The sequence below is a fragment of the Triticum aestivum genome, chromosome 7D (genome assembly GCF_018294505.1).
Source record: "Triticum aestivum cultivar Chinese Spring chromosome 7D, IWGSC CS RefSeq v2.1, whole genome shotgun sequence".
NCBI lineage: Eukaryota > Viridiplantae > Streptophyta > Magnoliopsida > Poales > Poaceae > Triticum > Triticum aestivum.
The window spans coordinates 601,290,711-601,318,604 of NC_057814.1; the positions used below are offsets into that span (position 1 = coordinate 601,290,711).

A 27,894-nucleotide genomic window follows, 5' to 3' on the forward strand; every position below is an offset into this window, starting at 1 on the left:
TATTTTTTCCAAAAATCATTTCTAGTTACATAAGTGTCTATTTAAGCAGAAATACCTGGTTTGGTGGCGATACGTTGAGGTTTGGATGGTGACCCAGGGCCCCAACTCCAAAGCGCGTAAACTTGCATGCCCGCCGTGTGGTCACCGCATGACCGTGGCGTTGCCATGTGTTCTAGGAGGCCTAGGCATGGCTATTGGGTTGGGCACTCTCCAGGTAGGTTCTAGGTAGAAAATGACAACAAAAGAATCTCATGAGGGGACCGAACTATGCTCAAACATGAATTAGCACCCAAGTGTTTGATTAGCGGTACGGGAAATTCACATGGCCAATGGGCCTGAGTTTTGGCTCAGGATGATCATATACTAGGGAGACTGTCTTGGCAAAATTCATCTCAAATGGAGGAGCTTAGATGGCACTTGCTTTGCAAAGTACCACATCGGGCAGAAATATGGATGTTGAAATTTTGTGGAGTATGGTCATTTGGGCATAGTAAAGCACTGTAAAAAGTGTATACCATTTGGATAATCCTAGCTTGTACTTCCTTCACAAAGCTTCTCCCTGGATAGAAACTTTGGAAATTTGTTGAGGAAGATTTAATAGGAAAATGAAGCTGAATATTGGAATGTGGCAATGATTTGGATATGTAAGATGGCACAAAAAGTTTGAGGAGAATAGGAGGTTTCTAGATAGCACTTGCTTTGCAATGTGCCAATCTGCACAGAAAATAGAAATTGAAGCTGGACTTACATAGATGATTGGATTGTGCTGAAATTTGGTGTAGGGAGTTTCTATGGTCAGGGTAATGTCCTGGTAAATTGGCGCAATTATAAAGCAATATAAAATGTAGTTGCTTCACAAACTGAAAATATTACCAGAAACAAAGATTCGATGTTGAGCTCACATGGATTGTTAGATAGAGCTAAAATTTTGTGTAGAGCTATGAATTTGGCATATAGAATATGTGGCAAAAATTCAACTCATTAGGATATTCCTATCTAGTACTTCCTTCACAAAGCTTCTTGCTGAAAAGAAACTTTGGAAATTTGCCGAGGAAGATTTACTAGGCAATTAGAGCTGAATATTGGCATGTGGCAATGATTTGGATATGGAAGATTGACCGAAAAATTTGAGGGCAATAGGAAGGGTATAGATAGCACTTACTTTGCAATGTGCCAATCTAGACATAAAAAAAATTGAAGCTGGGCTCACATTGATGATTTCATTGAGATGCAATTTGGAGGAGGATGATAATTTGGGCATATGAAGGCACTGTACAAATTTCATGCCATTTGGATATATAAAAATGGTACTTCCTTCACAATGCTCTTCACTGAACAGAAAATTGGGAAAAATATTGAGAGAAAATGGTTAAATTAAATGAGCTAAAATTTGGTGGAGGGAGATTCTATGGGCAGTGTCATGTCCTGGTAAATTTTTAGCAATTATAAAGCAGTATAAAATATAGTTGCGTCACGAACTGAAAATATTACGAGAAACAAAGATTGGATGGTGATCTCTCATGGATTGTTAGATGTGGCTAAACTTTTGTGGAGAGCTATGATATGGGCATATAGAATATGTGGCAAAAATTCAACTCATTAGGATATGCATAGCTAGTACTTCTTTCACAAAGGTTCTAGGTGGACAAAAACTTTGGAAATTTGTCGAGGAAGATTTACTGGGCAAATGGAGCTGAATTTTGTCATGAGGCAATGATTTGGATAGGAAAGAGTGCCCAAAAATTTTGGGGGCAATCAACAATATATAAATAGCACTTCGTTCACAAAGTGTTGTTCTGAACAAAATAGGAAAACGAATATTGTTGAATTATTTGACGAAGATATGACCCAAAGAATTTATGAGATTTTTTTGGGAATTTTGGGAATGACAGAAATATATATTGCTTCACAACCTAGGGCAAAAATTGACACATGGACATGACACATAGGCAAAACTGATGAGGTGGCGCCTAGTCATAGCAATCCACCACAATTTACAAGGTTATGACCATCTATATTGGTCGTGATCAGCTAGAAATAAGGCAGTGGACCAGTGTTGTTTGCTTTATGACCATTTCGTGTAATAAAATTACGACCTTTCTGACCAAAATGGTCGTTATAGTTTAGGGTTTGGAGGCCCCCGAACAGCTTTTGACCAATTGGTCTCAAATGGTCGTAGATTTATGACCAGTTCTTCCAGGGTCACTGACTGACAGAAGGTCACAAGTTGACATATTTCTTGTAGTGAAAAAGTGAACCAAATCCCCTTCCGACCTACCCCTTTTCACTTGCTCCTCTGCGTTGGACGTCTACTAGCTCCGTCGTCACCCTTGCACCGGACTGCACCTTCCCCTCTATATGTTCGACACATTATGATAAAAAAAAGCCAGGCAGCCATCAATGTTTCCTTTGTGAAGGATATACATCATGATTATTAATCATCAGTGAGAAGATTAATAGTGATAGTCTATATCCTTAACAAAGGATGCAATCATGGCAAAAACTTATCGCTTCTGGACCATGCGGTTTTTTACGCCGGTCGCCTCGCTCCTCACGCGGCGAGGTTGGACTAAACCCCGAACCCCGCCGGCCCAACAGGCGTGCTTGGTTGCCCGCATGCAGCCCAACCAGGCCCGCGCGGGATGTGCGCGGCCTGTTTGGTTGCCTGAGCTGCATGCGGTTTGAGGCCCGCACGGACCATAAAGCAGCTCGCAGCCTAGCCCGGCGGAAACTGCCGAATCGGCAGTTTCTCGCGAGCCTAGCCGCGCGCGGCCACGCGTGCGAGGCAGTTGCACGTCTCGGGCAGCGCGGGAGACGGAGGCAACGTCTCATTACTCTCCCACCACTCTCCTGTCATCGCCCAGACGCACTGTTCCCACCGCTCCCTCTCTCTCCCTCACGGCCCTCCCTCTCCTCTCCTCCGATGGCTCCGCCACGCCCACCGCCGCGCCGCCCTCTGACCCCCGGCGACCACCGCATCGTCGGCATCTAGGAGCGCTGGCTGGCCGGGCTCCAGAAATCGGGCCGCGACCTGGCATCGGCGCTGCGCGCGCCGTCCCCCATCTGCTGCCGGCCACCACGAGCACCGGACAATGCGGTGTCGGCCGCTCCTGCTCCGCCGCCGATTCCGGACCTCGTGGTCCTGGGCTCGGCGCCGTCGACGGAGCCGCCCCTTCTTGGGACCCCATTGGCCACGGGGGTTTTCTTGACCCCACTCCAAGGGTTTTCTCCGGTCGGCGGGCCGTCCTTCCCAACCTCCAGCGTGGCGTTGAGCACGAGGCCGAGGCCGCAGGCCGTCGCCGGGGCCGGCTCCTCCTCTGCTCCGCCCCCTCTCTCCTTCCCGCCGAGGTTTTCACCCCGGCCTCGGTTCGTCGCGGCTGCGCGTGCTCCGGTGAGTCAAACCCCTCAATCCTTGCTCCTAGATGTAGATTAGTTGTTTATTTCTTAGGCATGTTGTAGTATTTAGTGGATTCGATAGGATTAGATAGGATTATAGCAGATCCGATTGGATGCGATCCCAATCGAATCCAATCGGACTGATTTGTTCTTGTTTTGTATAGTGTGTGTGCTAGGATAATTTTTCTTGTGCTACTGCTTGTGTGTCCTATGATTTGTGTTCATGCTAGTAGGTGTGTTCATGCTAGAATCATGTTCATGTTGAGTGATGAATGTTATATTGATGGCATGTTCATGTTGAGTGATGAATGCTAGAATCATGTTGACTGATGGCATGTTCATGTTCTAGATAGGATCATGTTCATGTTTCATGTTGCTGACATACATGTTCTAGCTAGGGTTTGTGTTGAATGTTATACGTCCATGTAGTAGGAGCATTTTAGGATAGTGCCAAATCTGCATGGCTGCACATGGGTGCTTTTGGCACTTGGTGTTGCTATTTTTAGATGTTTCCATGTTTAGGATAGTGCAGTGATGAGTGCCAGTTGCATCAAAGAAGATGGCACTTATCAGTGGACTTGCCCAACAGCAAGTGCCATTGATAAGTGGCATTTTGCCCAAGAGCAAGTGCCACTGATCAGTGGACTTGCCAAACAGCAAGTGCCATTGATAAGTGGCATTTCCTCAAAGAGTTTGTGGACTGATCAGTGTCATTTGCTCTTGGGCAAATGTCCCTGATCAGTGCCATTTTGCAAAGAGTTTGTGCACTAATACTTGTCATCTTACCTGACAAGGTATTGAAGACTGACTGGGATGTGCCGGGAGGAGGAGCTCAGGTGGTGGCCGGAGCTGAGCGCGCCGAGGATTTCATCCCCACAAACAGGTGGCTCAGGAAGGTGGACCTGCCTGGCAGGATCGCCTTCATGAGCGTGCCTCATTCAAGGGGACGATCTCCGAGGCAGGGCCACAAGGAGGGGGCCAGGGAGCCGATGCGCTTCTACCAGCAGATCAAGGACAACGAGGACCTCGCCATGCTCGTCGTGCCTCCCAAGTTTGTGGAGGTGATGAACACCTGGCTGGTCATCAAGCGGCTCCCGCGCGTCGTTAGGCTGTCGGCGAACAAGCGGTGCGTGTTCTGGGTGCAGGTGCAGAACTTCGAGGGGCACATGGCGCTTGGCCGGGGCTGGAACTACTTCTGCCGCCGCCGCCGCCGGATCATCCCCGGCGACCTCGTCGTTGTGCGCATCTCAGGACTCGGACTAAAGGTTCAGATCTACAACCACGACTCCTCGGTGATGTGCAGGTTTCGTTGCAGCAGGCACAATTGCGTTGGTAACATCGAGCTGGCTATGTAGTTAACTTAAGTAAGGTGTTAGTGGAGAACTTTTATGGTGTGTGGCGAGACTTGTGCTGGTAACTTGTTCATATTTTGGCCAGGAGCAGCACCCTGTCATGGAGCAGGGAAGGAGGATGCCCCTGCTTTTAATCTAGATTTATGCTATGTAGTTAAGTAGTTTCCTGTCTTTTCTTTGCTTGTTGTGTTAAGTTTGCTGTCATTACATTGCTTGCTTTGTTTGATCTTGATGTTCTGTTGTTGCTGTTGTGCTGATCATGTGGTGGTAAGGCCACCACATTTGAATGGGGTGAGCAGAACACAAACGCTATTTGCAACCAAACAGCTGAAGTTTGCATCTGCTCACACCCTAAGCACAAAAACGGTAGCAGGGGTAAATGCCTCTCCATGCGATGCAGGCAACCAAACAAGTTGCATCTGCTGCATATGAGGCTGCATTTCATCAACCAGGCTGGCTGGAGATGGACATGCAATGCAACTACTGTTGCAAACTGCAACCAAACACGCCCAACATGGATGTGAAAATCTCAAGTACAAGCAATTTATTTGGTGCTTATTCACAACCGCGCGGGCCCAACATATACTATACATTAAAAATGATCAATGTGCATATGTTTGCATGTATTTGGTGTTTCAGAAATAGGGTTTGTGGTTGCAAATGGCAAAATTTAAGGCCCGCCTAGTCACTGTCCGCGGGCACGTCCGGACGCGTCCATGAACGTTTGAGGGCCTAAATTTGCAGATTTTGGCTGTACATGCTCTAAAAACCTATTTCGAGATGTCCTCTTGGTCATTTTAGTGTTAGTGGGGAAGACATTTTAGTGTTTAGTACATGGCAGTTTGTATTTTGGGTATACTGTAGTATGTGTTAGTAAACTAAGTTTTTGCTTGTTCAAAAATTTGCAAATAAATATCTCAACATTATTTTAGTTTGATTCCTTAATTAACGGGGAATTCGTATATCTACATGGCTGGAAAACGGGGACAGTAAAAGCCATCATCGCGTTGAAAATGGGGGCTAAACCTTTCTCCAAACACTAGACCTCCGCTTCTGATGGCGGTCACCGCCGGCTGTTCTGAACGTTCGGTTCCCCTCTCCGAAACGCGACGCCATGCGGGGGCGCCGGCAAGGGCGCCCAATATCCATTTCCCCGTCACGCCCCGCCCAGTCGTGCAACCTCGAAGTTGCCGCGGACTAGCCATGACGACGCGGTCGCGGCGACCCGTGAGATCCCGGTTGCCGTCGCCCTGCTACTCGCCGCCGCGGCCGCGATCGCTGCGTCCGGTGGCTCCATGGGCGGGCGCTCCTCCTCACCGTCTTCGTCCTCTAGCTCCTCTTCTTCAACATTGACCAGCTCCTCCTCCTCCTGGTCCTCCTCAACATCCTTCAACTCCTCCTCAAGACCATCTTGGTACGATTCTTCGACGACTCACGAGTCGGCCAGGATGGCGGCCGCGCCACCCGTCGCTGCTGCGGACGTCGACCCTGCCGTACTCGTGCAAGCGTGGCTGATGCTCATCGGCCTCATTCTCTTGGTCGTCGCCGTGTGGCACTACACCCGGCCGAGGAGGACTGTGGTAAAGCTCTAGGTTCACCTGATCTGTAGTTATCATTCTGAAACGATTGACGAGTACCTTGATCTTTACCTCTGCTTACAAAATCATAGTGCTGGTCAATCAATGGAGTTCATCATGATTTCAGGTTGCATTGCTAGGCTTGGCAAAGCTGTTTCAGAAGGAACTGAGCGAGATTGCTGAGAAGGTGGAGGATTCCAACCAGCATTGGTATAAGTTCATATTGACGGGTGTTATGTGGCTGCTAGAAGGAGGGCGCGAGAGGGCCGGCCGGGGGCCTTTTTGCCCACGGCCGGGCAAGAGGGAAGGGATTTCTTTCTTAATTCTTGCTTGATTAGATTGATACATCTTCTCCCCTTATATAGAGAGGTTTACTTGACTCCCCAGCAAGGCTTACTTGACCCCTAAGCAAGCGACCCTTATCTCTAATTAACCCTAAGACTAACGGCTATACCACCAGCCCGGGCCCATTAGGCCCATTACATACTCTAACACTACACCCCACCTGGACATGCAGCTTGTCCTCGAGATGCAACCTAACTAACTTATAACCATGACTCGACGCAACACAAACCTAACACCTAAAAACAAGCCTTTTACATCTCGGCTTGTTTTATTACTCTCAACCTGAAATGGACTGGTATGGTTTATTTTGGACCCCTGTGTTAGACTTAGAGATATTTAAGTGATTGTAATCTTAACTACTTCCTTTATCTCTTCCTCTCCCGTTCAACTTCCTATCCTAATCCTACTGAATCCTAGCGATCGGTAGATGACTTGTAAACCACGGCAAGGGTTATTCCTGCCCTCAATCAATAAATACCCACGGCTCCTCTACGGTGGAGTAGGAACGCTTCTATCGATCCAATCTTACATGGTATCAGAGCCAAGTCTCTTCCCTATCATCTAGCAGGACCAAAACCCTAACACCCTTCCATCACCATGGCTACGAGCTCAAGCGTCGTTGGCCTCAACCTCGATGCTCCACCAACAGAGAAGCTCACAAGGGGGAAGTACCTCCTATGGAAGGCGCAAGTCATGCCGGCACTGCGAGGCGCGCAAGTGACCGGTCTCCTCGACGGTAGCGAAGCCACACCGCCGAAGATAGTAGAAGTCACCAAGGCGGACAAAACCACGGCCATGGAGCCCAATCCTCTGTACGGCTCGTTGTTGTCGAAGGATCAGCAGGTTCTGAGCTACCAGCTGAACTCTCTCACTCAGGAAATCCTTGCGCAGGTCATCGGTAAGGACATCACCTTCGATCTATGGATTGCTCTTACCACATTATTCGTTGCGTAGTCACAATCCCACATAACCAATCTACGGATGGCCATCTCCAACACCAAGAAAGGCAACATGTCAAGCAATGCCTTCATCGCCAAGATGGAAAGCCTCGGGGACGAGCTAGCTGCGGCTGGGTGTCCAGTAACCGATCCAGAGATGGTGGACTACATCCTTGCTGGCCTTGATCAGGACTACGATCCCATCGTGGCAGCGGTCGGCGCCATCAAGAACTCCATCACCGTCGATGACCTCTTCCCGCAGATCTCTGCGTTTGATCAGCGGATGGAGATGCTGGGGGACGGACCAGCAGGCTGTCGCTCCTCTGCCAACGCCGTCTACAGGGCGCGCGGACAGTCTCGTGGCAGGGGAGGCCGTGGCCGAAGCAACAGAGGAGGACGCGGTCGAGGGAACCGCTCCTCTCCTTCTCTTGGTCGCGGTGGTGGTGGTGGTGGCGGTCATCAGCAACGATTTCGCCCCCAACCGCAACAACAACAACAACAACAGCAAGAAGGACACTGTCCAGAGTGCCAGATCTGCTACAAGTTCCATGCTGGTGGGGCAAGAGCCTGCTGGCATCGGTACGATGATGATCATGAAGAGAAGAAAGCAGCCAACCTTGTCACCAACAACTACGGCATTGACACCAATTGGTATGCAGACTCCGGCGCCACTGAGCATATCACGGGGGAACTCGATAAGCTGACGATGCGGGAAAGGTACCACGGCGGTGATCAGATACACACGGCAAGTGGAACTGGTATGGCCATTACTCATGTCAGAAAATCAATTGTTAAAACCCCCGTAAAAGATTTACATCTCAACAATGTCTTACATGTTCCGCATGCTTCCAAGAATCTTGTTTCTGTTCATCGTTTTTCCCTTGACAACAATGTTCTCATAATATTTTATCCCTACTCTTTTGTGATCAAGGACTTGGCAACGAGGAGAGTCATCCTTAGAGGAAAGTGTGAGGGAGGCCTATATCCATTCATATCATCTTCATCTTCATCATGGTCGAATAAACAAGCGTGGAGTGTCACCAAACCTTCCTCGGCAAAGTGGCATAGTCGTCTGGGTCATCCCTCTTCAGTTATAGTTCAGCACGTCCTTCGCAAGAATAATCTTCCCTATGAGTCTAGTGTTGAGTCGATTTGTGATGCTTGCCAGCAAGCTAAGAGTCATCAGTTACCCTATCCCATATCTACAAGTGTATCCACTGCTCCATTGTAGCTCGTTTTTTCAGATGTATAGGGACCAGCTCCCACATCAGTTGGTAGATTTTCTTATTATGTTAGTTTCATTGATGATTATAGCAAGTTCACTTGGATTTATTTGCTAAAGAAACGATCTGATGTTTTCCAAGTATTCACCAACTTCCAAAACCTTGTTGAACGTCAACTAAACTCAAAAATTCTTGCTATGCAAACCGACTGGGGTGGTGAGTATGAGAAACTAAATTCTTGTTTCCAAAAGATTGCAATTTCTCACCATGTTTCTTGTCCCCATGCTCACCAGCAAAACGGGTCGGCTGAACGCAAACATCGTCATGTTGTTGAGGTAGGACTAGCATTACTAGCCAATGCTCCATGCCCCTCAAGTTCTGGGATGAAGCTTTTCTCACAGCCGCATATCTCATAAATATTCGACCAAGCAAAGTCATCAAACTTGAGAGTCCCATCACACGTCTTTTCGGTGTAAAACCAGACTTCAAATCTCTTCGAGTCTTTGGTTATGCATGTTGGCCGAACCTAAGACCATACAACACACGCAAACTTGCGTCTCGTTCAAAAAAATGTGTGTTTTGGGCTATACTCCTATGCACAAAGGAGTTAAGTGCTTAGATGTTCCCATAGGCAGAGTTTATATATCTCGAGATGTTTTATTTAATGAATCAGTTTTCCCTTTTGAGTCTATTCATCCTAATGCCGGTGCCCTTCTCCGTCAAGAGATTCTTCTTCTTCCATCTACACTTCGAGATATTGATCACGGGGAAAACAATTGCACTAACCAACATGATGATAATATTCCTGCTGGAACCAGTCCTTGTCTTCCGTGTGTGCAAGTCCCTAAAGAAAACGGAGTTCAAAACAATCAAAATGATCAAAATCCAGTCCAAAATGGAGCTATATTTCATGCACAAGAAGAAGACGAAGCTGGCGCGGCGTACGAGGATGATTTGGCGGCGCCAGCCACTCCTACACGTCAATCCACCTTGGACCGGGCACGGATATTCGCCCCGGATCGCGAGCCAGTCAGTCTGGATGACCAGGCTCGGGCGACCCGTTCCGCGGCTTCCACGTCCCCACGCGGGGGATCGCCCTCGAGCGGCCTGCGCATGCAGCCAACCGCTGCAAGGCGCGGCTCTCACATGCGGCCGACAGGCCCACCTGGCGCGGGATCGGCTGCGGCGATGGACTCTGCGGCCATGGACGAACAAGCCACACCCGCGACCACTGGATCTGATGCGGCAACTCCTGGTTCTTCTCCAGGATCTTCTGCAACCAGCGAATCTATGCACCCTCGTGTACAGCAACCACAACCAGCCACATCAAGAGTTACAACTCGGCTACAAAAAGGTATTAAGAATCCAAAAATAAGAACTGATGGCACTATATCGTATGGCATGTTGTGCATTTCAGGCAAGCCAACAAGATTGGATGATGCACTTGGAGATCAAAAGTGGAAAAGGCTATGGATGAGGAATAGACAGCTTTGATGAGAAATAAAACATGGCATTTGGTACCCAACCAGAAAGGTAAAAACATCATTGATTTTAAGTGGGTGTATAGGATCAAGAAAAAGGCAGATGGCTCCATTGACAGGTATAAATCACACCTTGTTGCTAAAGGTTTTAAGCAGCGTTATGTTATTGATTATGAGGATACTTTTAGTCCTGTGGTAAAGGCTGCAACCATAAGACTTGTGCTAGCTATTACTATGTCTAGGGGGTGGAGCTTAAGGCAGCTAGATGTATAGAACGCGTTTTTGCATGGTGTTCTGGAAGAGGAGGTCTACATGCACTACTAGGAAAAGGCCTACTAATGGCGCACCTAATTTGGCCATTAATGGCGCATTAGTGGTGCGCCATTAGTGCCACGCCATTAGTATATTTTACTAATGGCGCACCACTGGTGCGCCATTAGTATCTGGTATACTAATGGCGCACCCCAGATGTGCCATTAGTATATACAACAGTGCGCCATTAGTATGCCTCCCAGGGGGCCATCTATACCCAGGTGCTTTGGCATACTAATGGCGCACAACAACAGGATGCGCCATTAGTAACTTCGGCATACTAATGGCGCACTATTTAGTGATGCGCCATTAGTATCCTTTGGCATACTAATGGCGCACTATGATGTGATGCGCCATTAGTATGAATATTAGGTTTTTTATTTTTATTTTCTGTTTTTTGCACAGGTTACAAAATGTATAATTGGACAAAATATAGACAGCACACATCAACAACAGATTCATCGAATACAATAGAAGATTAGTCTCTGAATACAATTCATCATTTTAGTCTCCGAATACAATTCATCATATTAGTCTCCGAATTGAAAAGACCGAACAAAGATAGAACATTATATTACAAGTCTCGAGACCGCGAGTTTGTCTTCACATTACAAGTCGATATCGATCATCTAAACTACCATCACATAGAAGAGAGCTGCGGTCATCACGATGAGCATCATCACGATGAAACTCGTCTTCATCCGGTTCCTCCAACGCTCCCTCCCCTCTCCCGCTAGATAGCGGGCGTATCTAGATTCGGCCTCGGCCCTAGTGGCGTACCCTTTGTAACTGTTACCGCTGAATCGGTGAACCTGTCTCCGACACTCCTCCCAGTCGTCGTAGACTCCGGGAACCTTACCCTTGTACACGACATACCACGGCATCGCTATGCAGTAGCCAAACGAAACGTTAGTACCAATTCACAGACAATACATAAGCAATATATAAGTATGCAACAGAACGATCGGAAGAGAAAAGCAAGACATTAATAGCATCGATTACATCTAAGTTGAACGACTCTCGAAACCAAAGAGACATACTACAAGTTCATTAAAGTTTAATTACAACATGAGCCAATCGATGTTTCAGAACTAGACACAGCATCACTGCTTTCGACTCGACTCAAGGGACCGGAGCGTGGATGAAGCCGCCGTCTATCGTGGGAGTCATGAAACAACGGGCGTTGTCAGCCTGCATTTGTAGGATTGTGTCGATGTCACTGTTGGACGGTTGATTTCTGAGGTAGAACTGCCCCGAGGTACGAAGGACATCTTGATGGATGATTTCCGCAAACTCCGACTGGATGCGAAAGAATTCTTGTCTGATGTCCGCGTCCTGGATTGCCGACACGCTCGCGGCCCAATCTTTGAGTCTACTCGGTAGCAGAAGTTGATGATGGTCCCGTACGATCGCCCGCATGTGATGGATGGCGTAGTAGGCACCCTTCTGACCGCCAGGCGGCTGCTTGACGCAGCAGAACGTCGTATTGTGGGAGAACACGTGCTTGCCGTACTTACGAATAGGCCTGGTGAAGGTGCCTCCAGATTTGACGTAGCCGGGGAGAACATCATCAAGAACCTTCTTGACATTTGTGTAGTCTACGTTCGACTGACGGTCCGGGTCGAAATACGTGGCCATGGAATATTTGGGGCTTAGGAGGATGAGCGTGCAATGTGTGTCACTGCAGAAAACACGGAATGTTAAAAGAAAAACGATCGAAATCTAAGAATTCATATGTTACGGGGCGGTTGAGGGGAGGACTTACTCGGGAAAGTAAGGCACGAGGAAGTTATCCTTATCTTGGTTTGCCAGAATGACGCCTTCGAGGTAAGAACTCGCGACTTGCCGGTCCCCAGCGCTGCCCAAGATCTTGGCACGCATGTAGAAGGGGTCGACTATCACGATGTCCGGGGTCTTGTCGCGAATGATCCGCATCTCCATACTCAGCGAAAATAGCCGAACGAAGGTGTAGTGCAGCGGATGAAGGTTCAACATAGCGTGGATGTCATCAAACCGCAGGACGATCGTACCCCCGATGGAGTTATCCACAAAGCCCTTGCCCTCTGGCACCTTGGCCGCGAAAACCGGGTATGCCACATCCTTCTCTCCGAGACGCCGCTTCTCCAAAGAAAGAACACTGTCATGCAGACTCCGCATAGCACCGGTTGCAGCATCGAGCATATTTCTCGGTAGCCTCGGCCTACCCGCCACATGCACCCTCCTCGAGATATCCTCAGTTGAAGGTGGCCCGTCCTGAGCACGGATCGTACTCGGTGCCGGCTGGCCCGCACCCTTGTTAGTCTTTCTTTTGCGTGCCTTCTTCTTCTCCTGTAATGGGACCGAGTTCTGCTCACAGACCGCCTTCTTGAGTGTGTTGGGGCTGATCATATTTCGCACCTCGCCTATCTGAGGCTCGGTGAAGTCGGCAGCTGGAGGCGTCTCCTGAGAGCTGAACTGCAGACGACGCCTGTTGCAACTTGGCTTCTCCGCGGTACCAGCTAGATCGCGCACGTCTTTTGTTGGGTTGGGTTCTTGAGAAGGAGGCCCCATGAAGTCGCCACCGTACCCATGATCGGCAAAGTACTGATCGACGTTGGCTAATGTATCGTCGTCGTCGTCGTTCTGATCCTGTGCCATATGCATGTTTGGATCCAGTGGCATAGGGATGTCCGGCACCGTTGCGGCGGTCTTGCCATGGGGCCGACTTGGCGCCGGCACGACTGGCGGTGTTGTCTTTGGGGTGGTGTCCCCCGCCCCCAAACGAATCTGGCTCTTCGGCCAAAGCAGGGGCCAGCTCAGGCACGCGCTGAGGGTCATCACGTCATCATCGTCGGCCCCGATGGGTCGAATCGGAGGTAACAACTCGTCGCAGCCTGGCAGCACCCGAACCAGTTGAACCCTAAACAAGTTGGGTGGCATCTGGGTACCGTGGAACAAGGGGTTGCCCGGTTGAACGATTTTGCCCTTGGCGACATCGACCAACTCGTTGTTCACGAAGTGCAGGAGAGTGCACGGAACGTCGGCGGCGCCCTGCGAAAACATGTAGGGCGTTAGGGATGCCCAGTCAAAGGCAAGGAGATGAAGTCCTCGGCCGAGAGAGGCTTAATTAGTTACCGTGATGATGGCGTCGAGCTCGGCTAATGTCGAGGCACCGCCAACGGCGGGCGTGCAGTTGACGGAGGGGCCGCTTGCTGCAGAGGTGCCGGCCGGCGTACACCCGGGTGCATTAAGCTCCCGTGCCGGCGTCGGAGACACCAATGCCGCCTCCGCCGGAGACACCAATGGCCCCGCCATCGCGTTCTGCGAGTTGCTGGCCGTGAAGCTAGGAATCGGGGGCGGCCCCTGTTGGCCGCCCGCAATCCACGCACTAATCCCCTGGATCAAGGTAGGCACAATGGCGGTGATCGTCACTCCGAGTTGTTGTTGCACTTGCTCTTGGACAATCTCCGGAATCCGCGCCACCTGTGCCCTGAGTTCTTGAACCTCGCGCGCCTGGCTTTCCGAGCTGGTCTTTTTCTCCTTTCGCCCACCAGTGTTATAGTATGACGACCATTTTGTCGACAAGCCTTTGCCGGCCACACGACCAGCTGACGTCGGCTTACTGAGCTTATCCTTGTTCTTCATTACATTCAACGCCCTATTTAGAGTGGTGTCCCAAGGGTTGCTCTTAGTCGACCCCGCGCTACTGCTTTCAGTCGCCTGCGGAAGGAATGTGAACCATTTAGAAATTTGGCTTCATTAATTAGAATGCAACCATATGGAGCTAATTACGCGGGGGTGTATTCCTTACCAGAACAAGCTCAAGCGCCCTGGTCTTCGGATCCGTGGTAAGCTCCTTTGTTTTCGGGTCCTTCTTGTACCGGGCCCTGACAAAGTTCCTGGTCTGCTTGTCACCGTATTTATCGAAGAGGGGCGGTAGGCCTTGCTCGGCACGGTCCGCCTCCTCCTTGTCCCATATAGGCTCCGCCACTCTGTAACCGCCGGGACCGAGTGTGTGTTCCCCTAAGTTCAGCTCCCGCATTTCTTTCCCCCACTTACTTGATTCGGAGTTTGCGGTGCTCGAGCAATTGATCTTGAAGTCGTTGTAGTCATCTTCGGTGATCGAAGGATTTTTCTCCTTGATCTTCTCATAACTCTCACCTTTCTCGATCATTCTCTTCACATTGCTTTTCCAAGTAGACAGGGCCTTGCTCATCTTCGTGAGGGCAGCATTGTTCACTTTATTCCCTTTGAGGCTTGTGTTTTCAAATTCAGCGGGGAACTTGTATCGTTCGTGCAGCTTCGTGAAGAGGAGGTTGCGCAAATTCCCTCGGTCAGGATGCCTCAGGTTCTCGGTGTTGATCGAGACGGTGCTCCGGAGAATGCACCCGAGCTGAAGCGAGTACCCCTTGACTATTCGTTCGGGCGCCGTTGGATTCCCGTCGGAGTCCACTTCAGTAACTTCCTCCTTGAGGGTGCGGAGCACGGTCGGGCGCCGGTCCTTCCGTTGCCTCTTCGGTTGGCTGCCATCTGTGCGTGCGCCGCCATCATCAGTGGTGGCATCCTCGGCGGCACCATCAGTGGTGGCATCAGTGGGGTCATCCTCGGCGGTACCATCAGTGGTCTCAGGATCGGTGGGGAAGGCGGCGTCCTCATACAAGTGAGGTTGTTCCTCCATCTCCTGGGACAGCTTCCAGAATGCCTTGACGCCCGAACCCCCGGCCTCATCGTTGTTGGCCATGTTTCTCTCTAAATAGGAACAAAGTTTGGTCAAAAAGTTGGTTATTGTCAAGGAACAAGATCATGGTCTCATCATTTAGGGTTTGTCGACACCGAGGCATCCTAAAAGCTAAGCTTTTATCATTGAGGGTTTTTCGACGCCGAGGCACCCTAAAAGCCTAAGCTTTCATCATTTCGGTTTTTATCGACACCGAGGCACCCTAAAAGCCATGCATTAGTCACAAGTACGCCGGGGCACTTGATCCTACTTAATTAACTACTAAGATACCCCGGCCCATGCATTAGTCACAAGTACCCCATATGTCCTATTTTTAGCAAAGTCATGCTAAAATTCACGGAAAATTTCAGCATGACCTTTGCTGAAAATAGGACATATGGAGTACCCGAATTTGCCGGAACGGAAGTTAATCGACATTCCGGCAAACTCAAGGGCCTCTCGGGTGGACAAGGCAAAAAAGGCCTCCATCACAACATGGAAAATACATTGGCATGTGAAGAGGTGAAACAATATATGCATCTCCAAGCAGTATCATTCAACATTTTGGACAAAACACTACAAGCAACATGAGACACTGAAAACAATTGCTACCAATGAATCTACACTTCTATAACAAAATAAATCAGAAACTTAGTCTGTCATCATTAGGCAGCCACCATTAGTTATTCCGTTATGTTAAAGCAGAAATAGAAAAATAGACTGAAAACACTAAAATCAGAAACAAATCCAACTGTACAGGCCAATGCATATAGGAAAAGTGAGGGGTTGAACTTCATTTTTTTCAGGTTTTCTTGGGTGTATGAGGTCTGCTCTAATTTGTTTTGAAAAGTGAACCTGCTGTACTGGCCAATGCATATAGGAAAAGTGAACCTGCTGTACAGGCCAATGCATATAGGAAAATTAAGTCATGGAGAGTTGTTCATGATGTTCCTTGCCTTTTTTTGTGATACATAAGGTAAGGTTCAACAGCTTCAGAACTTTTTCTGTGATACAAATACTGCTTCAGTTTAAGAACATGTCTTAGTTTTGAATTCTCTTAGTGAAAACCTACTTCAGAGCATCAACACAAGTTGGGATACACAGCCAGACAGACGCACATGAACATAAATGAATTCAGATCTAAAAAACTCATACAAAATTCGTTTTGCAGGAATTCGTTTACTCCCTATGCACACTCTATCAGTATAACAAACTTCCAACTAAACAAAGAAAGAAACTACGGGTGTTGGTAGCAAGAAACAATGCAACCACCTGAAAACTTCTTATGTTTCAGTCAATCATCACAACCAATATGATTTGCTTGGAGATTCAGAGCACAACCATGATACTGAGGATATCAGAGTGGTGGAGACATTGACTGCAATAAAGATGACTAAAAGAGAACTTTTCTGCCTCCTTAGATCTATCAAACGAAAAAGTGTACAAAATGGGCTGTCTTTGAGTGGAATGCATTTTCTCAAGGTAAAACAATCCAAGGTAAACCAGATATAAAGTTGTATTCCTTTATGCTGATCTTGACCATCAAAACTACTCCTCGAAAACAATTATAATGACCTGGTGTTTATAGTGATTCCATCAGGACTCATGCATAAGCTACTCATAGTGTACAAGCTGATTTCTCTTGCTAACCCCATTCTCTTTAAAAGGCAACCGAAACAAACAAGACAAGAAACACAATTATGTTCCTGAGCTTTCTTAGTTTTCCCATGAGCACAAGAAATGAGACGCTACTAAATCAAACAAGAATTAGCAATTGTCATAATGAACATGAAGCAATAGACAAGTCCGGGTGGTGGTGGAGCTCACGGGGGCGGTGGTGTGGACGGGGCGACGAGGTGGGCGACGAGGTCCGGGTGGTGGTGGTGCGACGAGGTCCGGGAGGCGACGAGGTCCGGGTGGTGGTGGTGCTCCGAGGAGACGAGGAGAGCGGCGCCGAGGAGACGAGGACGACGGGGCGGCGGGGCGGCGGCGTCGGGAGAGGAGAGGGCGGCGTCGCGGCGTCGGGCGTCGGGCGGAGACGAGGACGACGGGGCGGCGTCGAGGCGGCGGGGCAGCGGCGTCGGGAGAGGAGAGGGGAAGGGGATCGAGGGCGAGGGCGAGGGAGAGAGAGGGGATAGGTTTGGGCCGGGGATAGGAGAGGGGAAGGGGATCGAGGGCGAGGGCACAATACTAATGGCGCACCACCCCTCGGTGCGCCATAAGTACATCCATACTAATGGCGCACCTCACCCTGGTGCGCCATTAGTATTTTTTTTGATTTCTGCTCGAGCCAACAGGTTATCTTCCACCTGACCTGATCCACACCAAGTTCCCTCTACTAGCTCGACTGGTCAGCAGCCAGTTCTCACACCAGGAGGTCCTGGGTTCGATTCCCAGGCTCCACAATTTTTTTATGCATTTAAAATGCTGTTTGATATTTATTTGTGTTTAAATATGTTCAAACTTGTTTAAATCATAACAGTAATATTTTTTTATAAGACAGTAATAATTTTTTTAAAAATATCATCAAACAGTAATGCCGGTGGAGCGGGGGAGGGTGCGCGGGGTGCGGGGGGCCGGTGGACCGGGGGGTGCTCGGCGGCGAGGGGGACCGGATCTGGCGAGGTGGGATAGCGATCGAGATGGAGGGGGATCGAGATCGAGTGTCCATGAAATTTAAAAATATTCATGATAGTTCAAAAAGTGCCCATGAAATACAATCGAGAAATGAAGGCTACGATTTAAATACAATCGATCTTAGCTAGCTATCTGTTCACAATCTTCTTGCCCTTCTTTTTCGCAAATGGAGTTCTTCTGTGGAACGGACGTCCTTTAGGTAGGGTGGTCCTGCTTCTTCTTGTGGTGTATGCTGCTACTTCATCATCGTCGTCATGTTCGATTCTCGGGTCGCCGTACTTGTCGAAGTCTTGCTCATTGGCTACTCCATCCATTCCGATGATCTTCCTTTTGCCTCTCCTCACGACAACACGACTGGGCTTTGACGGGTCGGTAATGAAGAAGCATTGGTCCACTTGGGAAGCCAGTACCCATGGCTCATTTTTCGCGGTGACGTTTGCGCCTGCGGTCTTGGATTTGGCTTCGGGTATAACCATGGTGGTGAAATACCGGTCTTCTTTTAGGACGCTCTTGGCCCATCTGACACGGAACATCGGGACCTTCTCTCCAGCGTAGCTCAGCTCCCAGATCTCCTCGATCCTTCCGTAGTATCTGTCCTTGTCGTTACCGGTGTAGGATTCCATCGTTACCCCGGAGTTCTGATAACCATCGCTCTTCATGTCCTTGGCCTCGGTGTAGAATGTGTAGCCGTTGATATCGTACGCCTCATAGGTCATCAGGTTGTGCTCGGCGCCCTGTGACAAGGCGAATATGAGTTGTTCTTCCGCGGAAGAATCCTCATGTAAAGGGTACGACAGAAGCTTCTGCTTGAACCAACGCGTGAAACATGAGTTGTGCTCTTTGAGTATATCTCCGTCCGTCCTCTGTTGGCCTCGGTCATTGTACGTCTTCTTAATAAAGGTTTTGTGCTCTACCACCCAAGGATCGACCACGTCTATGTGTTGTAGCGCGACTAGGTTTGCTCTTTCAAAGTCGGCGAGTCGACCCTCGAAGTCGACATGCATTTCGCGGCGACCCTCACGGTGACCCCATCCAGCGAGCCTGCCGAGGTGCCTGTTGACGGGCAGACCAACGGGGTTCTCGATGCCTAGATAATTCGTGCAGTAGGAGATGCACTCTTCGGTCAGAAAGCCCCTGGCTATGCTTCCCTCTGGACGTGACATGTTGCGAACGTATCCTTTGATGACACCATTCATCCTTTCGAACGGCATCATGCTGTGCAGGAACGTCGGCCCGAGTTGGATGATATCGTCCACGATATGGACCAGCAGATGCACCATAACGTCGAAGAATGCGGGCGGGAAGTACATCTCAAGCTCGCATAGTATCACCACGATCTCTTCCTGTAGCCTTCTGAGTTGCCTCACGCCAACAGACTTCCGAGAGATGACGTCGAAAAAGTTGCATAGGCCAAATAGCGTTTCACGGACGTGCGCGTCCATGATCCCACGGATTGCAACTGGAAGTATCTGCGTCATCAGCACGTGACAGTCGTGAGACTTCATCCCGCTGAACTTCAGCTTCGCTAGGTCTAGGTATCTGCTTATCTTCCCCGCGTAACCGTAAGGAAGTTTTACTCCTACGAGGCAGGTGAAAAACTGCTCGATCTCCTCCTGACTTAGAGTGAAGCACGCGGGAGGGTAGTCATTTCCGGTCTTCTTGGCCTTTTTGCCTTTGCGACGACTTTCCGTGTCCTGCTTCGCCTCATCATCATCATCATCATCATCATATATAGCGTGAAGCTCCTGCCTGATGCCCATTGATTTCAAGTCTGCCCTTGCTTTCGGCCCATCTTTGGTCCTCTCTGGCATGTTGAGCAGGGTACCAAGCAGACTCTCGCACACGTTCTTCGTGATATGCATGACATCAAGGCTGTGAGGCACACGGTGGATCTTCCAGTACGGCAAGTCCCAGAAAACAGACCTCGTTTTCCATACCTTCAGCAGCGGCTCTGGCGCCTTTCGCTTCTTTCCCGGCTCTGGCGCCTTTTGCTTCTTTCCCGGCAGTGGGCAGTCTTTCCAATTTTTCAACAGCTCGTCTATTTCCTCGCCGCTCCTCGTACGCGGGCGTCCTCGGGGTTCGGTTTCACCATCGAATAGATCCTTGCGTTTTCTCCACGGGTCATCGTCGCGAAGCCACCTTCGATGTCCCATGAACACGGTTTTCGAAGACCCGGGATCTCTATCTAGCTGGCGATACGTTGTGTCATCCATGCACCTGACGCATCCAGAAAATCCGTGGACCACCTGCCCCGCGACATATCCGTAACCGAGATAGTCGTGCACCGTCGTGAGCAGCGCGGCTCTCATAGGGAAATATTCTTTCTCTGCGGCGTCCCACGTATTGGCTGGCGTTTTCCACAGCGTGTCAAGCTCCTCTTTCAGCAGCCCCAGATACAGATTGATGTCGTTCCCTGGTTGTTTCGGTCCTTCAATTAGCATACTCATGTGAATGTACTTCCTCTTCATGCACAACCAGGGGGGAAGGTTGTACATCCACACAAACACAGGCCAGGTGCTATGTGTGCTTCTCTGGCTGCCAAACGGATTGACTCCATCGGTGCTCGCGCCCAGCACGATGTTCCTTGGATCGTTCCCAAATTCTAGGTCTTCGAAGTTCAACGCTTGCCACTGGCTCGCATCCTTAGGGTGACTCAGCATCTTGTCTTTTTTATCTATCTCCGGATCATTTGCGTCATCTTCTCGCTTCTTCTCCTCCCTATCCGCGTGCCAACGCAGGAGCTTTGCTACCTTAGGGTCCGCGAAATACCGCTGCAGACGAGGAGTGATCGGAAAGTACCACACCACTTTTCGAGGAGCTTTCTTCCTCTTCTTGTATCGAGTGACGCCGCACACCGGACATATGGTAGACTCCGCGTGCTCGTCCCGATAAATGATGCAATTGTTCATGCACACATGGTATTTCACGTGCGGTAAATCCAGAGGACACACGATTTTCTTCGCCTCCTCCAAACTGGTCGGGCACTTGTTCCCCTTGGGAAGACGTTCGTGCCAGAATGACATGTTCTCGTCGAAGCATGCGTCGGTCATTTTGTGTTTTACCTTCATCTCCAGAGCCATGAGCGTTACTTTCAGGCGGGTATCCTCGGGCCTGCATCCTTCATACAATGGAGTAACCGCGTCTAACTCAAGTTGATCCATCTTGGCTTTCTCTCGGGCGGCAGCTCTTGCGTTATCCGTCTGCTTGAGAAGCAGCTCTTGAATATGAGGGTCCTGCACCCAGCCCATCGATGGTCCAGCGTCGTCTGCTCCGCCGGCATCATCATCTTCATGATCATGCCCGTCGTCTGCTCCGGCATCTTCCTCATCATCATGTCCTGCATCTTCTACATGATGACTGTGTACAGCATCACCGTCGTGATCATCTCCTGGGGATTCTTCGTCTTCTCGCCCGCCCGAGCCGCGGTGGTTGTCTTGCTGCCCTTCCTCATTTCTTGCCCGGCCCCCATGGACGACTTCGTAGTCATCTTCATCACCTTGCCACCGATAGCCATCCATGAAACCACGCAAGAGCAGGTGGTCCCGCACCTGCCCGGATTCCGGGTCCGCAATAAGGCTCTTCAGCTTGCATCTTCGACACGGACATCTTATCTCCGTCTCGTTCTTTTGAAGCATCTCGGCCTTCGCGGACCTCAAAAACCTATTCACGATGCCTTCGGTCATCATGCGGACCATGGTCGCCTGCGGGGTAGAGCAAAACGATATTTTAGAACCAAGAAAAAATTTGGCATGACTTTCCCTAAAAATAGGACCAAAAAGAATGCTTAATGCCAAAATTCTCGCCGAAACGGAAATGAATCAACATTCCGGCAAAATATTGGCAACTATCGCATTTCAAATACCGGTACACCTCCAAACACAAACACATATGCAACACCACAAACATATGCAACACCACGAACATACATAGATCTAGCTAGGCCATAAAAAGTGCATGTGCACATTGTTGTAGGGAGAACAACATAAATATAGCTTCCCCCCTTACTTACCTATCAAAACAAGGTAATTTAACCACTTAAATTGAATGAATCTATGGTGGAAATGAGGTGAAAAAGAGGAGGCACCCGAGACAAGGAGGAGGTGGAGAGAATGAAGTGGGGAGAAAGTGAGTGTGGGTAGGAGAGGCTGTCCAAAATATCTTGTTGCTGCCCACTTACTAATGGCGCACCAACTCTAAATGCGCCATTAGTAATCCAGGTTACTAATGGCGCACCTTCTGGTGGTGCGCCATTAGTAGTTTTGCAAAAAAAAACATACTAATGGCGCACTGTTCCACAGTGCGCCAACTAGTAATGGCGCACGGTGGAAAAGTGCGCCATTAGTAGTTTTGCAAAAAAGGGATAAAAAATATAATAGAAAAAACATCATTAGTGGCGCACTTTCCGGCAGGTGCGCCATTACTAGTTACAACTAGTAATGGCGCACTGTGTCTGGATGCGCCATTAGTATGTTTGGACAGGCGCACTAGTTAAAAAAAATTGATACTAATGGCGCACCCTAGGCCAGGTGCGCCATTAGTAGTTTCAACTCTAATGGCGTATCAGAAGGCGGTGCGCCATTAGTATATACTAATGGCGCACCGCTTGTCTGGTGCGCCATTAGTGTCAATCCCATCTATAGCCCTTTTTCTAGTAGTGATGAGGCAACCACCAGGTTATGATAACAAACATAAACCCCATTATGTATGCAAACTTGACAAGGCTCTCTATGGTTTGAAACAAGCACCTAGAGCATGGTACTCCAGGTTGAGTATGCAGTTGAAACATCTTGGTTTTATTGCATCAAAAGCTGATACATCCCTCTTCATATATAACAATGCAAATACTGTTATTTTGTGCTCATATATGTTGATGATATTATAGTTGCAAGTTCTTCTCAGAATGCTACTAATGCTCTCTTGCGTGACCTAAGCTCAGAATTTGCCTTAAAGGATCTTGGTGATTTGAGCTTCTTCTTAGGCATTGAAGTTAAGAAGGTTCAGGATGGTATATTGTTGAATCAGGAAAAATATGCCACTGAACTCTTGGTTCGGATGGGAATGAAGGATTGCAAGTCTTCACCCACACCATTATCCTCATCAGAACAATTGTCAGCATATGAAGGGGAACCACTTAAGGAGGAGAAAAGCACTAGATACAGAAGTGTTGTTGGAGCCTTGCAATACTTAACCTTGACACGACTAGATATTTCATTTGCTGTTAACAAAGTATGTCAATACTTACATGCTCCTACTTCTGCTCATTAGACAGCTGTTAAAAGGATCATAAGGTATGTTAAGCATATTGTAGGTTTGGGACTACATTTCAAACGTTCCAATTCTACACTTGTTAGTGCTTTCTCTGATGCAGATTGGGCAGGCTGCAGTGATGATAGAAAATCAACAGGTGGTTTTGCTGTTTTCTTTGGTTCTAACCTTATTTCATGGAGTGCCAGGAAACAAGCAACAGTGTCAAGGTCAAGTATTGAAGCTGAGTACAAATCATTAGCAAATGCTACTGCCGAAATCATTTGGCTTGAATCTTTGCTTGAGGAATTGGGTGTGAAGCACCATCGTACTTCGTGTCTATGGTGTGATAATTTGGGTGCTACTTATTTAAGTGCTAATCCTGTTTTTCATGCCAGAACCAAGCACATTGAGATAGACTTCCATTTTGTACGAGAAAGGGTTGCAGAGAAGAAGTTGGAGATACGCTTTATTCCTTCCAAAGATCAAGTGGCTGATGGATTCACTGAAGCTCTACCATACAAGCCATTTGAAGCATTCAACAACAATCTTAATCTAGGATAGGTAGTTCAGATTATGGGAGGGTGTTAGACTTAGAGATATTTGAGTCATCGTAATCTTAACTACTTCCTTTATCTCTTCCTCTCCCGTTCAACTTCCTATCCTAATCCTACTGAATCCTAGCGATCGGTAGATGACTTGTAAACCACGGCAGGGGTTATTCCTGCCCTCAATCAATAAATACCCGCGGCTCCTCTACGGAGGAGTAGGAACGCTTCTATCGATCCAATCTTACACCCTGAACATAAAGTGGACACCATCCGCACGTCGGACGTGCATGTGTACAGACACCTGGATCCCATAGACACCATCTGGACAAAAGGAGTGCATGTGTATGGCCACCTGGAAGTGGTCGCAAGAGCGACCAGCAGAGGCGCCCTCGCGGCGGCGGAATGCAGTGGTGCTATGCGGTGCGCTCCTGTCGGTGACACCATGGCTTCTCCCCGCCGGACGGCTGTTGGTCTACACCGCACAGAGAAGAGTGGAGGGCTTTCGATGGAGAATGGCGAGGAGGGGTGTGCCCCCCCAACTGCCGATGTCGCCGACTTTGAGGTCGTTGTCCGTGGGGAAAACAGCATGCCCGCCGCCCGTGGGAAAACAGCATGCCCAAGATCCCCGACGCAGCGGACGAGATCGAGGTCCTTTGCATAGTGAAGCACAACTTGGAGGAGTGGCAGCTGCAGACCACGCATCTCCCGCACACGCCGACACGCTAGGAGGCCGCGCGCAGCAGCCTGCAGCCTCACCGCCGCGGACACGTGGCGGGTAGCGATCCAAGCCGGAAGCGGTGACGGCGATGGCGGGAACTTGATCTGCTGGATGGGGACTCCCTGGGACGGCGGCGGCGCTGATGGGAACGAGGTCGTCGCAGTCCCATCATAGGGCATCCCATACTAGTATGAGATGACCGGCGCCGTGGTCGCGTCCGAGGGTGGCGGCGGCGGGGGTAGCTGCTGTTGGTGTGGCGGCGGAGGGGGTGGCTGCTGGGGATGCGGCTGGGGCGCATAGGACCCGACGAGGAAGGCCCTGATGCCCGCCACGGCCTGCCGTAATTCCAGGATTGCGACTGTCATCTGCTCCTGGGTGAGGACGAGGATGGACGGCGTCGGGGCAGAGGGTGCAATCGCCCCTGAGGACGCAAGCATGCCCAATGTCGGCGCGTCTGCTGTGTGGGGCAGCAGCGCCGATGAAGACGCTGGTGGCGGCGGGTAGGTGTGCGTCGGCGGCGGGTGGGAAGAACTCGGTGGAGGGCTGGACATGATCGAATCCGGAAAAGCTGATACCAGATTGTTATGTGGCTGCTAGAAGGAGGGCGCGAGAGGGCAGGCCAGGGGCCTTTTTGCCCACGGCCGGGCAAGAGGGAAGGGATTTCCTTCTTAATTCTTGCTTGATTAGATTGATACATCTCCTCGCCTTATATAGAGAGGTTTACTTGACTCCCCAGCAAGGCTTACTTGACCCCTAAGCAAGCGACCCTTATCTCTAATTAACCCTAAGACTAACGGCTATACCGCCAGCCCAGGCCCATTAGGCCCATTACGTACTCTAACAACGGGTAATATGCTTTCTGAAATTTTGTGTAGTGTCATTGATTCAAGTCCTCTGCACTGACTTCCATGCCTTCTTGTGCAATAGCTTCAGCTTGTTGTTAGCTCACAGAAACAAGGAAAGAAGATACTACATATGTTACTGATTATCTGCATAATATTGGTCATTTACCTGTTTAGCAGGCCCGTACCACAAGCAGGTGCGGGGTGTGCAACGGCACAGGGCCCCGTAAAATTTTGGGGCCCCCAAATTTATCTTAAATAGCAATTAACAACGTTAATCAAGAGGATAGTGAAGGAATGTATAAGGCTGGTCATAGTGGGGAGTATATGTTACTAGTCTATGTTACTACCTCTATAGTGCATAGTATCATAGATTAGTATCATAGGTGGTCTCATTTATTGGCATGCATGACACATAGTAGCATCACATTTATTATGTTACAGTATCTACCTATGTTACTATAACCATCCCTCTCTTATTTAATTGCCTGCCACATAAGCATGTTTGCGAGTTCCAAGTGCATGATACTACTCATGTTACCCTCACTATGGCCAGCCTAACGTCCAGTGGAACCTTCCAGCTTCCAACGCCAACCAGTACCCATCCTTCTCTCTCTCTCTCTCTAATAGTAGCAGTTAGTGATATTAATCAACGTCAAGTTTGATTAGAAAATTTCGCATGCATCATAATCCAAAGGGACGTCTTCTCTGTTCTCATTTCAGCTAATCACTTTGCAAATTCTTTAGAGATATTTGAAGTAAGAAATGGATTCATACGCTCTGCTGTCATCTATTTAGTTTTTCTTCCCATCATCCATCGCTCTTGTGTTATTATTCAGAAGATTATGTTTATTGTATGCTAATAAATGAGTGAGGCTTTTTAGCTCTCAGGCTCCACATTTATTTATTTTTTCAAACATCGACATTTTTTAAGTTAATAAACAGAATATAAATACACAAGTACTTGTAGATTTGTGTAAAAATTTCATTGTGAAATACATTTTGGTATGAGTTGTACAAAAAACAAATCTTGTATGTACTTTATAGTGGATAGTATGTGCAAGAAATACATAATTTTGTTATTTTCGTGTACCTCGCATAAAACGTATTTTGGCATTAAACTTTGCAAAAAGGAGTATACATCGATAGGTATGTGTGTATTCTTTGAAACATAAAATTTAAAGAAAAAATGTTCAAATTTCGGGTTCCGTGGAGTTTGAACCCTATTAGTAATTTCCGGTTAATAAATACTATCATATTGACTTTATAATTAGTATTTCCATATAAAGGCCTAATTTCAAATTTTGCACCGGGCCCCCAGATTCTTAGGTACGGCCCTGCTGTTTAGTGATCATTATCAAATGTTTTTACTGCTAATACATGGCTTGAGATCTATGGTAATATCAATTGTTCCTCAGTACTACCTTGTTCATCCTGTTCATGTGACTCATTATGCAGAGACCATATGTGCCTTGAACTGTCACAATGATTGTTGCGTCTCTTCAAGCTTATCAGTAAGGAACATATACTGTATACCTCTTGCTGATAAATAATGTCTATGGGGCTCAATGGATCTTCTCCGCTATGACTAGGATCTTGCATGAAGTCCGCTGTATTTTAGCCCACTTGATCTTGTAATTTTGTTATGTTTCGTTTACGTTAGGCTGATGTCAAAGTTGGAGCTGATTCTTGGGAGGGGCATTTCGATAAAATTTCTCCGGAAGAGAGGAGCAAATTTGATGAAGAAACACTTTACAACTTGGAGGGAATCAAGAGGAAGAAAGAGTACTCCAAGAAACCAGATGGCTTCAGCAATGAATATATAGTGGTATATTAACTTCGTCCACCGTAAAATGCTTCCAGAAAAATGGCCTTCCTATTTGATGCGAACTACTTATTGATCTGGACATGTCGGTGATGATAGTTCTTCTCGTAGCCTGATATTCTTGTGTTACAAATGTGAAGTTACACGTTTGCAGATAATGACTTTTGTGATGATTCACAATTTCTTCAGGTAACCATCCTAATGGCTGTTGATGGAGCACTGAAGTTCCCAGAAATCAAAAGACCCGCTGATCTGGTAGCAGTACTGGAAAAGCTTAATTCTATACCTGCAAGCGGAATCCAGGTATGGAGCATTTCTCCTACTGTTTCATGATTCAAAACTGCTTCCAGATCTAATTTCATCTCACATCGCTGATGATTACTTTCCTACTTGTTCCTGCTATCTCAGGGCGTTAATGTTTTATGGACTCCTCAAGAAGAGAATGACGTTCTTTCTGAAGAGAGGCTTCTTGCGGATTATCCTAATCTGAAGCCCCTGAGTGATTACTAGGATGACATACCTCTCATGTTCCTAGATGCCGTGATCATTTTTTAAGTGCAATCTCTATAAGTAAAATCATTTAGAGTATATATTGTAAGTGTCCAATCGCGGCAATTATGATGAGGGCTAAATTCCAGTTTTGATTGGACACTGAGTATCTTTTTCATTTTTTAGCTTAGGATATGAGGCTCGTATTAGACGCTGGTCATGGATGAACTTGCAAAAAATATAGTTCAAATTACTTGTAAAATTATCC

At 48.2% G+C, this 27,894-nt stretch overlaps 1 pseudogene; it reads left to right on the forward strand.

Moving 5' to 3' along the window:
• The first annotated feature begins 6,196 nt into the window (after positions 1-6,196).
• LOC123171384 (uncharacterized) lies at positions 6,197-27,647 on the forward strand (annotated as a pseudogene).
• The last annotated feature ends 247 nt before the right edge of the window (positions 27,648-27,894 follow it).